We start from the raw sequence: 9,570 nt of genomic DNA on the forward strand, positions 1-9,570 counted from the left end.
GCTTCTGTTCTCTCTGGTGGTTCTGGGCAGCTCACCCTGACTGGTTTCTAGCAGAGCTGCTTCATATTAGTCAGGGAGTCCCAAGCATTGTTTTCCTCTCAGAAATTTCTAAGAATGAACCTTGATCAATTCTTCGGAAATTAAAAAAAAAAAAAAAAAAAGAAAAAAAAAAAAAGAAACTGAGAGCCTGACCAGAGTTACTGGCCCCCAATTCCCAAACAGACAGCATATCAGACTCTGGGAGGTAACTTAGCATTTCTTTCCTAGTGAATGTATGTGGCTGTAGGATTTTGTGTCAGGTTTCCCTCCTCTCTCTGTATGGGTATGGCGTGCCTAGGAACTTCACAGAGTTCAGACATTAGACCCATGAGACCCATGTTCTTCTCTGGTCCTACTCTTTGAGCTTATTTTCCTTGTTAATTCTGCATTCAAATGTGTTTTTGTAGGTAGCACATCGATTATATTTTTTAACATTCTCTTTAAAGGCACATTTTTTCATCACATTTTAACAACCACTGTTGTTGGGGTATCAAAGTGTTTGTAGCACCTCCTATTTTTACAGAATACTGTCCATCTTCTCTTAATATTTAATTTACTGTAGGCAAGGAGAAATACATTGGCCATTGTGTTGTTTTTGTTTTGTTCCTAAAGAAGACAGGACAGATATCTAGTTAAACTCAGCAGGATCTGAGAAACAAACTGGAAATCTAAAAGGGAAACCTGAATACAAGCAGTCTTGAGTAATTAGTCATGTACCAACTGGAAAGCTGACTGCTGTGAAAGCATTCCTTCCTTTAATCAAAAAGCTACTGCCAGTAGGAGTACTTCCTTTGTGCCCTGCTGCTAGGTTATTGGGTCTCTAGCTGAGGTTGCTAGTAAGTACATACTGGGAAATGGATAGATCTGTGCATTTTACCTTTGCCCCTGAAAATCCATTCCAGGCGTGCTAACGATTCACTTCCTTTCCTGCACCTCCACAGGTGCCAGCTGCTGGATTACCATTCATTCAGTATTCCCCCCTTTCCCCCCCCATTTATTCACATTTGGGGCAGGCTTCCAAGGGCTAAATGGCCGTTGATCCTTCTCTTGGCTTCAGTGTTTGGAAGTGCTGGGGCATATTTGCTAAGTAAGCAAGGGTAAGGAAGCATTTCTGCTCTTTCAAAAACAAAATATGGTAAATCTCAGTTCAGTATGATTCCTATGATAAAAGTACCACACGTGAAGAGAATATCTAATCATTTGACTGCTTCACCATGAGAACAGTGAGGGCTTTTCTCTCCAGCAAGTGTAGAAAATGCTACTCAGGAAGGTGCTCATGATGTGCTGTGGAACAGGGAATGACCATGCTAAATTGCAGCCCCTATTCAGTCCTGCCAAAGAGGCCAAGTCACTGATTCTGTCCTTCTGGAGAGTTCCCAGGAAAAGGCAAGAGTGTTGGTTTACATTCCTGAGAGTGAAAGCTGGTGACTAGATGACTCTAGGTTCCTTACATGCCTCTATGCACCTTCCTCTCCTTTCAGTTCTAGCCGGGGTGTTCACAACCAAACAGCCTTTATTTCTCCATCATGGCTGTGCAGTGATAGCATGGACACATATGAGAATTCACAGGTTGCTGTTTTCTCTTTTTTAAGTGGAAGATGCCTGGCAAACTAAGCAGCTTTATAAGAGCAAGGTCAGATCTATACCCCTTTCAATGGAGTTTTGATTTTGCTCTAAATTACCCTCTTCACTTCTGGAATGACTCTGTCTTTCAAAGTGGCTTATGGCTACCACATATGTATATTATTTCCATTGCGCTAAAGGACTAGAAGTACAATAGAAACAATTTCCATATTTGAATTTTAGTCTAGTGTTACTTGTTAAAGTGACTGCATCAAAATCTGTCCATTTAATTTACTTGACATCTTTATCAAAGAACTGCGGTTTGGAAGGAGAGGATTTTTTTTTTTCCACATGGAACTGAAGTTCAATCAATTGCTGCAGTGAGTTAAAGGTTATAATGAGCAGATTACAAGTAGGCTAAATATGAGCTCTGGCGCCACTGTCATTAGAATGGCCCCAGCCTTGTCAGACTGCTACTAAGTGTTCTGAAAAGCAAGGCAATAGATATGCCCCTGATTTTAATTGATCGGTAAAGTAGGAAGGAATTACTCTTTTTGCGACCTGGGGATGACAAAGAGCATTCAGGAGGATAGTGGGATACACATCCACTATGGCAGGTCAACTTATCTTGTGGAAATTCTCTTGATCTACTGATGAAATAGCCTGGGCTTCATTTGTTCTTTGCTCCAAGACAGACTCTCTTATGCCAGGCAATAAACAGAAATCTACTGATAGGCAGCATTTCTCCCAGGGGTTTTCAAGGACTTACCATCTTGCCCAACAACCGTTATTGCCTAATACACAGCATTTCTCACACACTCTCAAACAAATTAGATCAGTGTCATTATCTCTGTCATTATTCTTTATCAAGGAGAGAAGGGGTGTTTTGATTCATCCAGGGTCAAGTTGAAGACCATGATCAAGCAGCAGCCAGAATCTAGCATTTGGTTGATTAAACATCTGCTTTCAGATGGACAACTTTTAGCATCACCCACCAACTTTGACCCCTGGTCTAGAGCTTGGAGAAGAAAAGCTGCAGTAATTTCCCATTATTGCTCACGATGGATACCTGAGCTACTCAAAAAAAAAAAAAAAAAAAAAAGAGAGAGAGAGAGAAAGGGAGAGGAGAGAAACTTGTATAAAACCTGTGGGCCCTGTGTAGCAATTTGGCTGCCACAAAGCCAGTGTAGCAATTATGTCATGCAGACAGCACAGAGCATGGATCTCTAGCCTGAGGTTCACCCAGGGGGCCCTGGGATGCAGCTAGCCACCTTTCAGACAGCCCACATGTGGGTGAGTGCTGGACCTTGGCCTCTGAGAACAGCAGTGACTGTCAATGGGAATCTGCCTTCCCAGGTCACTGAGCTGCCACATCTCAGACACAGGCCAGGGAGGCAGAAAGCTTTTGTTAGACAGTCTGGACAGGACATTGTGTCTGTGACTGTTCCACAAGCACTGCCCAGTGAGCACATTGATGAGTTCCCCTACGGTTCTTATTGCTCCCTTCTTGTACCTTGGTGTAGGTTCCAGACATCACTGATTTGCAGCAGTGCCCTTTCCAGACCATAGAATGAGCACTTCCTTCTGTGCCATTCCAGCCTGTTTCACTGACACTGTGAGTATGTCAAAACCCTCTAAACATTCAGCTGAACACCCACAAAACCTCTGACTTGATGATATCAAGCCTTTTCCTCCTTTGACCTACCTTTGCAATTGTTTCTCACAGAAACATCTCATTTGGGTTGTTTTTTATTCACTCAGAATCTGACAAGTACATACTCAGTTATTTTAAGCTTCTTTAGGAACAAACCATTATCTTTTTATGCCTAAGACTGAAGTCTGTGTATCACCTGGCTTGTTACAAGATGCTGAAAACCCTCCCCGTCATCATGGGTAAAATGTGCGTAGTGCAACCTGCCTAGATACATAAATGACCTCAGGCACTGTAGTACATGATTCATCACCTCCAAGAAAAGTGGGATGGGATGTTGTTACCACAATGCAGGTGGGAACAGCAGAGGAACTGAGACACAGGCAAGGAAAATGTCTTTGCAGAATCATGCAAAGGAGATCTCACAAAACTGTTTCAGACATCGGTTATTAGTATCTCAAGCAAATACCCCAAGCAGGGGAGAACTCACAGAACTGGAATCCCTGTCTCTTAACTCTCAAGACTGTTTATTCCATGCTGCTAAAGAAAACGATGGTTGGCACAAGGCTTATGCTCTGTCTGTCCTTTCTCCAACACTGCAGTTTGCTGAAGAAGATTGGCATGTGGTTTACTCTGGCAGATACCTTTGCTTGAAATAAATGTTGACATTGAGTAGTGGTATGTGGGACTGGAAAAAAACAATTCTAGTGCAGCCCTGAGTCTTGGGGACTTGAAACAGCTGGAGCACAATTGCCATTACCTCACTGCCAGAAATAGAATGCCTTATGAGGAAATGAGAACTTGAACATGACTGCAAGTAGGAAAATAACTCAGGGAGATGCAGCAGTGGCTGGAATGAGATGGTATGTAAAGGCTGCCTAATTTGGAGAAGTGCTGTTTTCCTCACAGGATAATGGGATCTGATGGCCTCTGTCCCCTTAACGGTGTTTTGGACTGCCAGTCCAGGGCGGCTGTTTTATTCCTCTGTGGAATGGGGAGGTGATACAGAATTACTTTCATCTTGAAAACCCTTTATGATTTTTTTTTTTTTTTTTGAGGAAGGGGTAAGCATCTGGAAACAGGAAGTATAAGATGAAACATGGCCACTCAACTAAACTGATAGTGGCCACCCAGGTCTGGGCACAAAGTGAATGGTTCCATGCTGGCACTTCAAATTCACAAACTGTCTGAAAAGGTTAATTCCCAAAGTACTAGCTGAGGAAAGGGCCCACAGTCCTTCTGTTATAGGCATTTGGATGTAATAAGGCAGTAAATTCGGCTATGCTTGGCAGTCATATCTGCTGTCAGGGCTTTCTTTATTCATGTGGTCAATAGAGACATGGGAGAAATTGTCAACAGCTTTGAAGGCTTCTCCAGAGAGCTCACCAGCCACAGGCAGCTCTGCTGTAAGACACATTTTAGGGTGCCGTTGTGAAAAGGATAGTAACAAACATGTAAGTTGTGAATTTTCACAAAATAGTTCCATTTGCATTCTTAGAAATTTGGAACATATGTGGTTCTCAGGCAAGACAGTGTGAAAGTGACCAGCCACAATTCCAGAGGGGTATTTGATGCAGGTGGCACATTTCTGCACCTACTCTTCTTTTGTATTTTTTAACCAATATGAATTGTTCTTTTGGTTTTCTTTTCCTCCAGTAGCAGTGACTTTCCCGCTTGCTGTGTTATCAACAGTGCAGTCTTTTAAACCATGGGGAACAAAATATCATTTAACAGAAACTGAGACATCGGTGAGTATCAAACCACTGTGGATGACACTGAGGAGTCTACATTTTTATTCTCAGTAGATTGAACCAGAGAAGGGCACTGTCCACTTGGCCATAGCTGCTGTCCTGAAAGCTCTGTGGGCCAAACAAGAGGGAAAGGTGACACCCATGGGACCTCAATGGAAGAACATTCATTAACTCAGAGATTCCCTGCTCCTGGTTACCCTCATTTGCATGTGGTCTTGATTTTGAAGTAATCTATATATATGATTGACTTTAAAATATCAAATAAAATGCAGTCATCGCTGAGTTCTTGGAGACTCTGCCCATGCTTAATTTTTGCAGGATGGGAAATTGTAGCCACTGCACAGCACTTAGTGGTGGAATTGGTCGGAACATTACAGAGTAATTTTGTGGAACTCTGGCATTTCTGAAAGAAAATATTTTTGCCGAGTCTTGTTTCTTCATATACCCTTCTCTTGATTTCATCTTTCTTACTGGCATATTTTAATCTGAGATTTTCGCCTTTTAGCCACTTCCCTACTGATTATGCTGTTGATCTGAGAGCCAAATCTTGTATACCTAATATGTTACCATTTATTTTAAAAAGCCTTTTTAGGCAGTGATGTGAGGAGCCATAAAGGCAGCCTAGTTAGAAAGGAAAACTAGTGAACAAAAGATAATGTCTGCTCAAAAAAAACTGACATAGAAAGGGCTGCCTGGAATTGTGAGCCTGAGGACCAGCCCTATGAACTACAGAAAAACATCCTTCAAAAGGGCAGGCTGGCCTCTTTGAAGTGCAGCTGAGATACCTAGAAACCAGAAACACACAAATATACCACTGATAAGCACCAAACAAGGAGTCTGTAACAACAATTTATCATGCGAAGGTGTAAAACAGTGTGAAAAAAAAAAAAAAAAAAAAAAAAAAAAAAAAAAGCTTTTTCAGCCAGAGACATCTGGCTAAAAAAAAGATTCTATGATATAGATCATTTTGTAAATGGAACTCTACCAGCTCTCTTACTGTCTAGGTCTGTCCTCTCTTTCAGGAAGGGTTGGTCCCCTAGCTTGTTCCCACTTTATGAGATGGTTTTGCAGCCTTTGAAATCTGGCTATTTCACTTCATATCAATAGCATAACTATTAATATAAGTAATCATAAAAATATCTGCTGTTATATCATTGATAAATTTGCTTCATTCATGATAAACAGTAATTTAAAATAGTATATAACTACTTGGCTGCTGCTGTCATTGGTTGTACCACAGTTCTGATTCATGTTATTATTAATTGATACCACAGTGTTGTTTGAAAATATGTATTATTGATGGCAGATACTAATTTGTAATAACTTGATATATATTCATTCATATTCATTTTATTAACCACAGATATGTTTTCTAGTGGCAGCTTTTGTGGTATTTGTGGTAATCTGTAATAAATAAAAGAAATTTACTGGGCAAAGCTTTCACATGTGTTACAGATTCCCACAAACCCACAGTCATGCTGTCTCCACACCTTTTTTAATAATCACTCTACCAATACTTCCCTAATGAAACCAGGTTAAAAAGGATGTTCAATCCTTAATGATTTTCAGGAGAAAGTGTCAAATGTTCTTGCTCAGTGTTGAGAACCACTTTGCTTTGGTGTCAGGAATTACTTTTGTGTGCCAAATGTAAATGTTGCTTGCATTTTGTGACATTTCATCATAAAGAAAAATGCATCCATGTGTTATGACACCACTGTGGTTCCAGTTATTTCATTTGGGTTTTTTTTTCTAGTTTATGTGAAAGTTACAGGTCAACATGGTCAGAAAATCTAAAGGAACTGGGCCCTATTAGAAGAGTGCATGTTTTAGCTAGTGTCCAAACTAAAATGGTCTTACAGCTCATTTCAGACAGAAGCTGTGTCACTGGCAGGGAGTCTTTCTTTCTGCCCAGAGAAGTCCTTCCTTCCCTCCCAACAAATCCTCTTCCAGTGTCTGCTCTCAAGCAATGGTGCAAACTAGCCCCTCTCCCAGGGAAGCTCTACACCTTGTCTTTGCCCTCTCTCAAATCAGAGCTGGCAGTGGGGACTGATGTCTACAGCTATAGGAAGCTGTGTACTTAAAGAAGGTGCTTTAATCTATAGGTCTTTCTTTAGGGTTTAGACAAGGAGCTGCTTTTCTTTAAGTCTGGATAATTGAGAGTTTGGTTTAGTTTTTATAATGGCTGGGGGCTTTTTCACAAAAACAACTCCTTACTGAAAACTACAAACTCAGTAATTTAATTGCCTGTGCTACCCTTGTCTGCTAGTAAACACTTGGCCTTCATGAGTTGATCTGTTTGCTGAAGTGATCAGTAATTTTGGGGGGAATTCTTTTCAGTATTAAGATCTAAAAGATCCTGTTCTAAAATAACTTGGTTATTTAGGCAGTGATGTGAGGAGCCTTTTCTGAGAACAGGAGGTATGAGAATAGAGGTGCTTCTCTGTTTTAATTTGACAGCTAAAATAGTGTGACTTGGCTTTCCTGTTTAATCTTTTACTCCTGCTTGGATAGAGTTTAAAAAGAAGCTGAAAAGGGCTTATTATCAACTACTCACAGCCATGAAATTAGGCAAACACACATTTGGCAGTACAACACAAGCTGATGAGGGAGGGGGGTGTGAAGGTTTAGAATATCTGCTATTTCAACTCCCTGCTTTCTTCAGAAAAATGGGGAAAAGATTGACAGCCATTCCTCAACTGACTAGCATTACTTAATCTTTTTTTCATCATACTGTTTTACCATGCTATGCAGTTTTTTTATTTTATATGTCATGCTTTAAGCAGGCTGCTAAGCATTTGCTATTCTGCATGGAATACAGATATATTACTGGTATGCTACCAGAAGAGGAAGCTTGTGGTAAGTCATCTTTCCTTCAAATCTGGAGTTTTGGTACCCTCCATTTTCCTAATCCTGGACTTGTCTCATCAGTTTTGATGGGAGTAACTTTGTCAGGAACACACCATCAGCCTGTGAGACTGCCAGGCTGGAGGAACAAGGGTAATGATAAAATCTGGAGTGTGAGGAAAACTTGATCCAGTTCAGTGTAATTTGATATTCATTCTTGTTCCCCTACAGAAATACTCCAAAATTATCTGCTTGGGAAAAAAGAAAGGTGTGAGCTTAAATACATCTGTACCTGATGAAAACAGTTACTTCGCATCTCTTAGAGAGTGGGAAGGAGAATGTGGAAAACGAAGCCTGTGGTTTGTTGGCATCTTCTTGTGTGTCCCAGGAGTGCAAGGTCAACAAAACATCAGGTTTGTGCCACATCAGTGAAGTTTTGCCATGTAACTCTTTGCATTGGGTTGGCAATGAACTTGTGCTCATCTCTGCTTCTTGCAAGGATGTATCTGCTCTGCAGTTCTCCTGTAATAAAATAGACAGGGAGAAAAGAGAAGGGCTTATTTGGTGAAATTGATCTATTTGATAAAAATGCCAGTTTTTCTGAAAAAAAAAAAAAAAGAGAAGTAAAAACATCTCCAATCTTTCAGTTTTCCTAAATAACATTCTTTGATGCATTATTTAACAAAATAATATGCTGTTGACTAAAACACAGCTTGACTTGTAATTATTCTTATCTGCTTCAGAACAGAAAATGTTAGAGTATGGATATCTGGCTTATTCAGAATCCTATTCCTGGCTGGGTTACTCAGACCAGCAGCTAAAACAGGTTTGAATGTTCAATTTTATAGCTGCAAGATTTTAAATAGTATGTGAAGTGGGAAATGCTAACAGATGACGATCAATTCTCACTGCTTGCTCCTAAACACTTAAAGGTTTTGCTGGACTGACTGAAAATGTACCATTGCAGGTCCATTTGGGGAGGTAAAAAAAAGTGGGCTTAATACCATTTCAGTGATTTTCCCAGTTAGGCAGAGTGTTTATGAATAAAAATATATCCAGAGAACTAACATAGAAATAGAAATCTCTTTGTTGGTAGATTGTGTGTCATAGTGAGTTTGCATGGGTATAGCTGTTGTTGGTTTATGCAAGGGGCTTATGCACATAGGGATTCTCAGGGGAGGGCTATGAATTAACCAAAAGTATGATCATTAAGAGTGTTAATAAAAGTACATAAGATCTGTGCTTGGATAGCTACACTGAGAAGCACAGTACCCTTAACCTGTGGTAACTTCATGGATGAGAAATGGAGATGTCTTCTTCAGAGTCAACATGAACCTCAAAATTTGATAAATGCTGGTTTAATCTAGAAATTCTGTCTGCCATCACTTTGAGGGATACTCTGGAACTGTCAGTAGCAGGGGACCCTTGTCTTCCTTCACACACAGCATCCCTATTTCCAGAGACAGGTACATGTGCTTGACTTTCTGTCTCTTTTTTGGTGTCAGATCAAATTAATCCATCTGGTATTTTTCTTTTGGAAAACATACACCTTGGTATACCTAGAAATACTGTTGCCAAACTATGGGATGTTCATACCTGGATTAGAAAAATTTATTTGTTACAGTTAGGTGGGTTGAGGAGTTTCATTCAGCTGTATATTACTGATATACCTGATCTCATTTTCTGAAGGTTTCTTCTAGCTTCTTGTGCAGAAGAAATAAA

This window comes from Zosterops lateralis (assembly GCF_965231275.1).
Source record: "Zosterops lateralis genome assembly, chromosome: 1".
Taxonomy (NCBI): Eukaryota; Metazoa; Chordata; class Aves; order Passeriformes; family Zosteropidae; genus Zosterops; species Zosterops lateralis.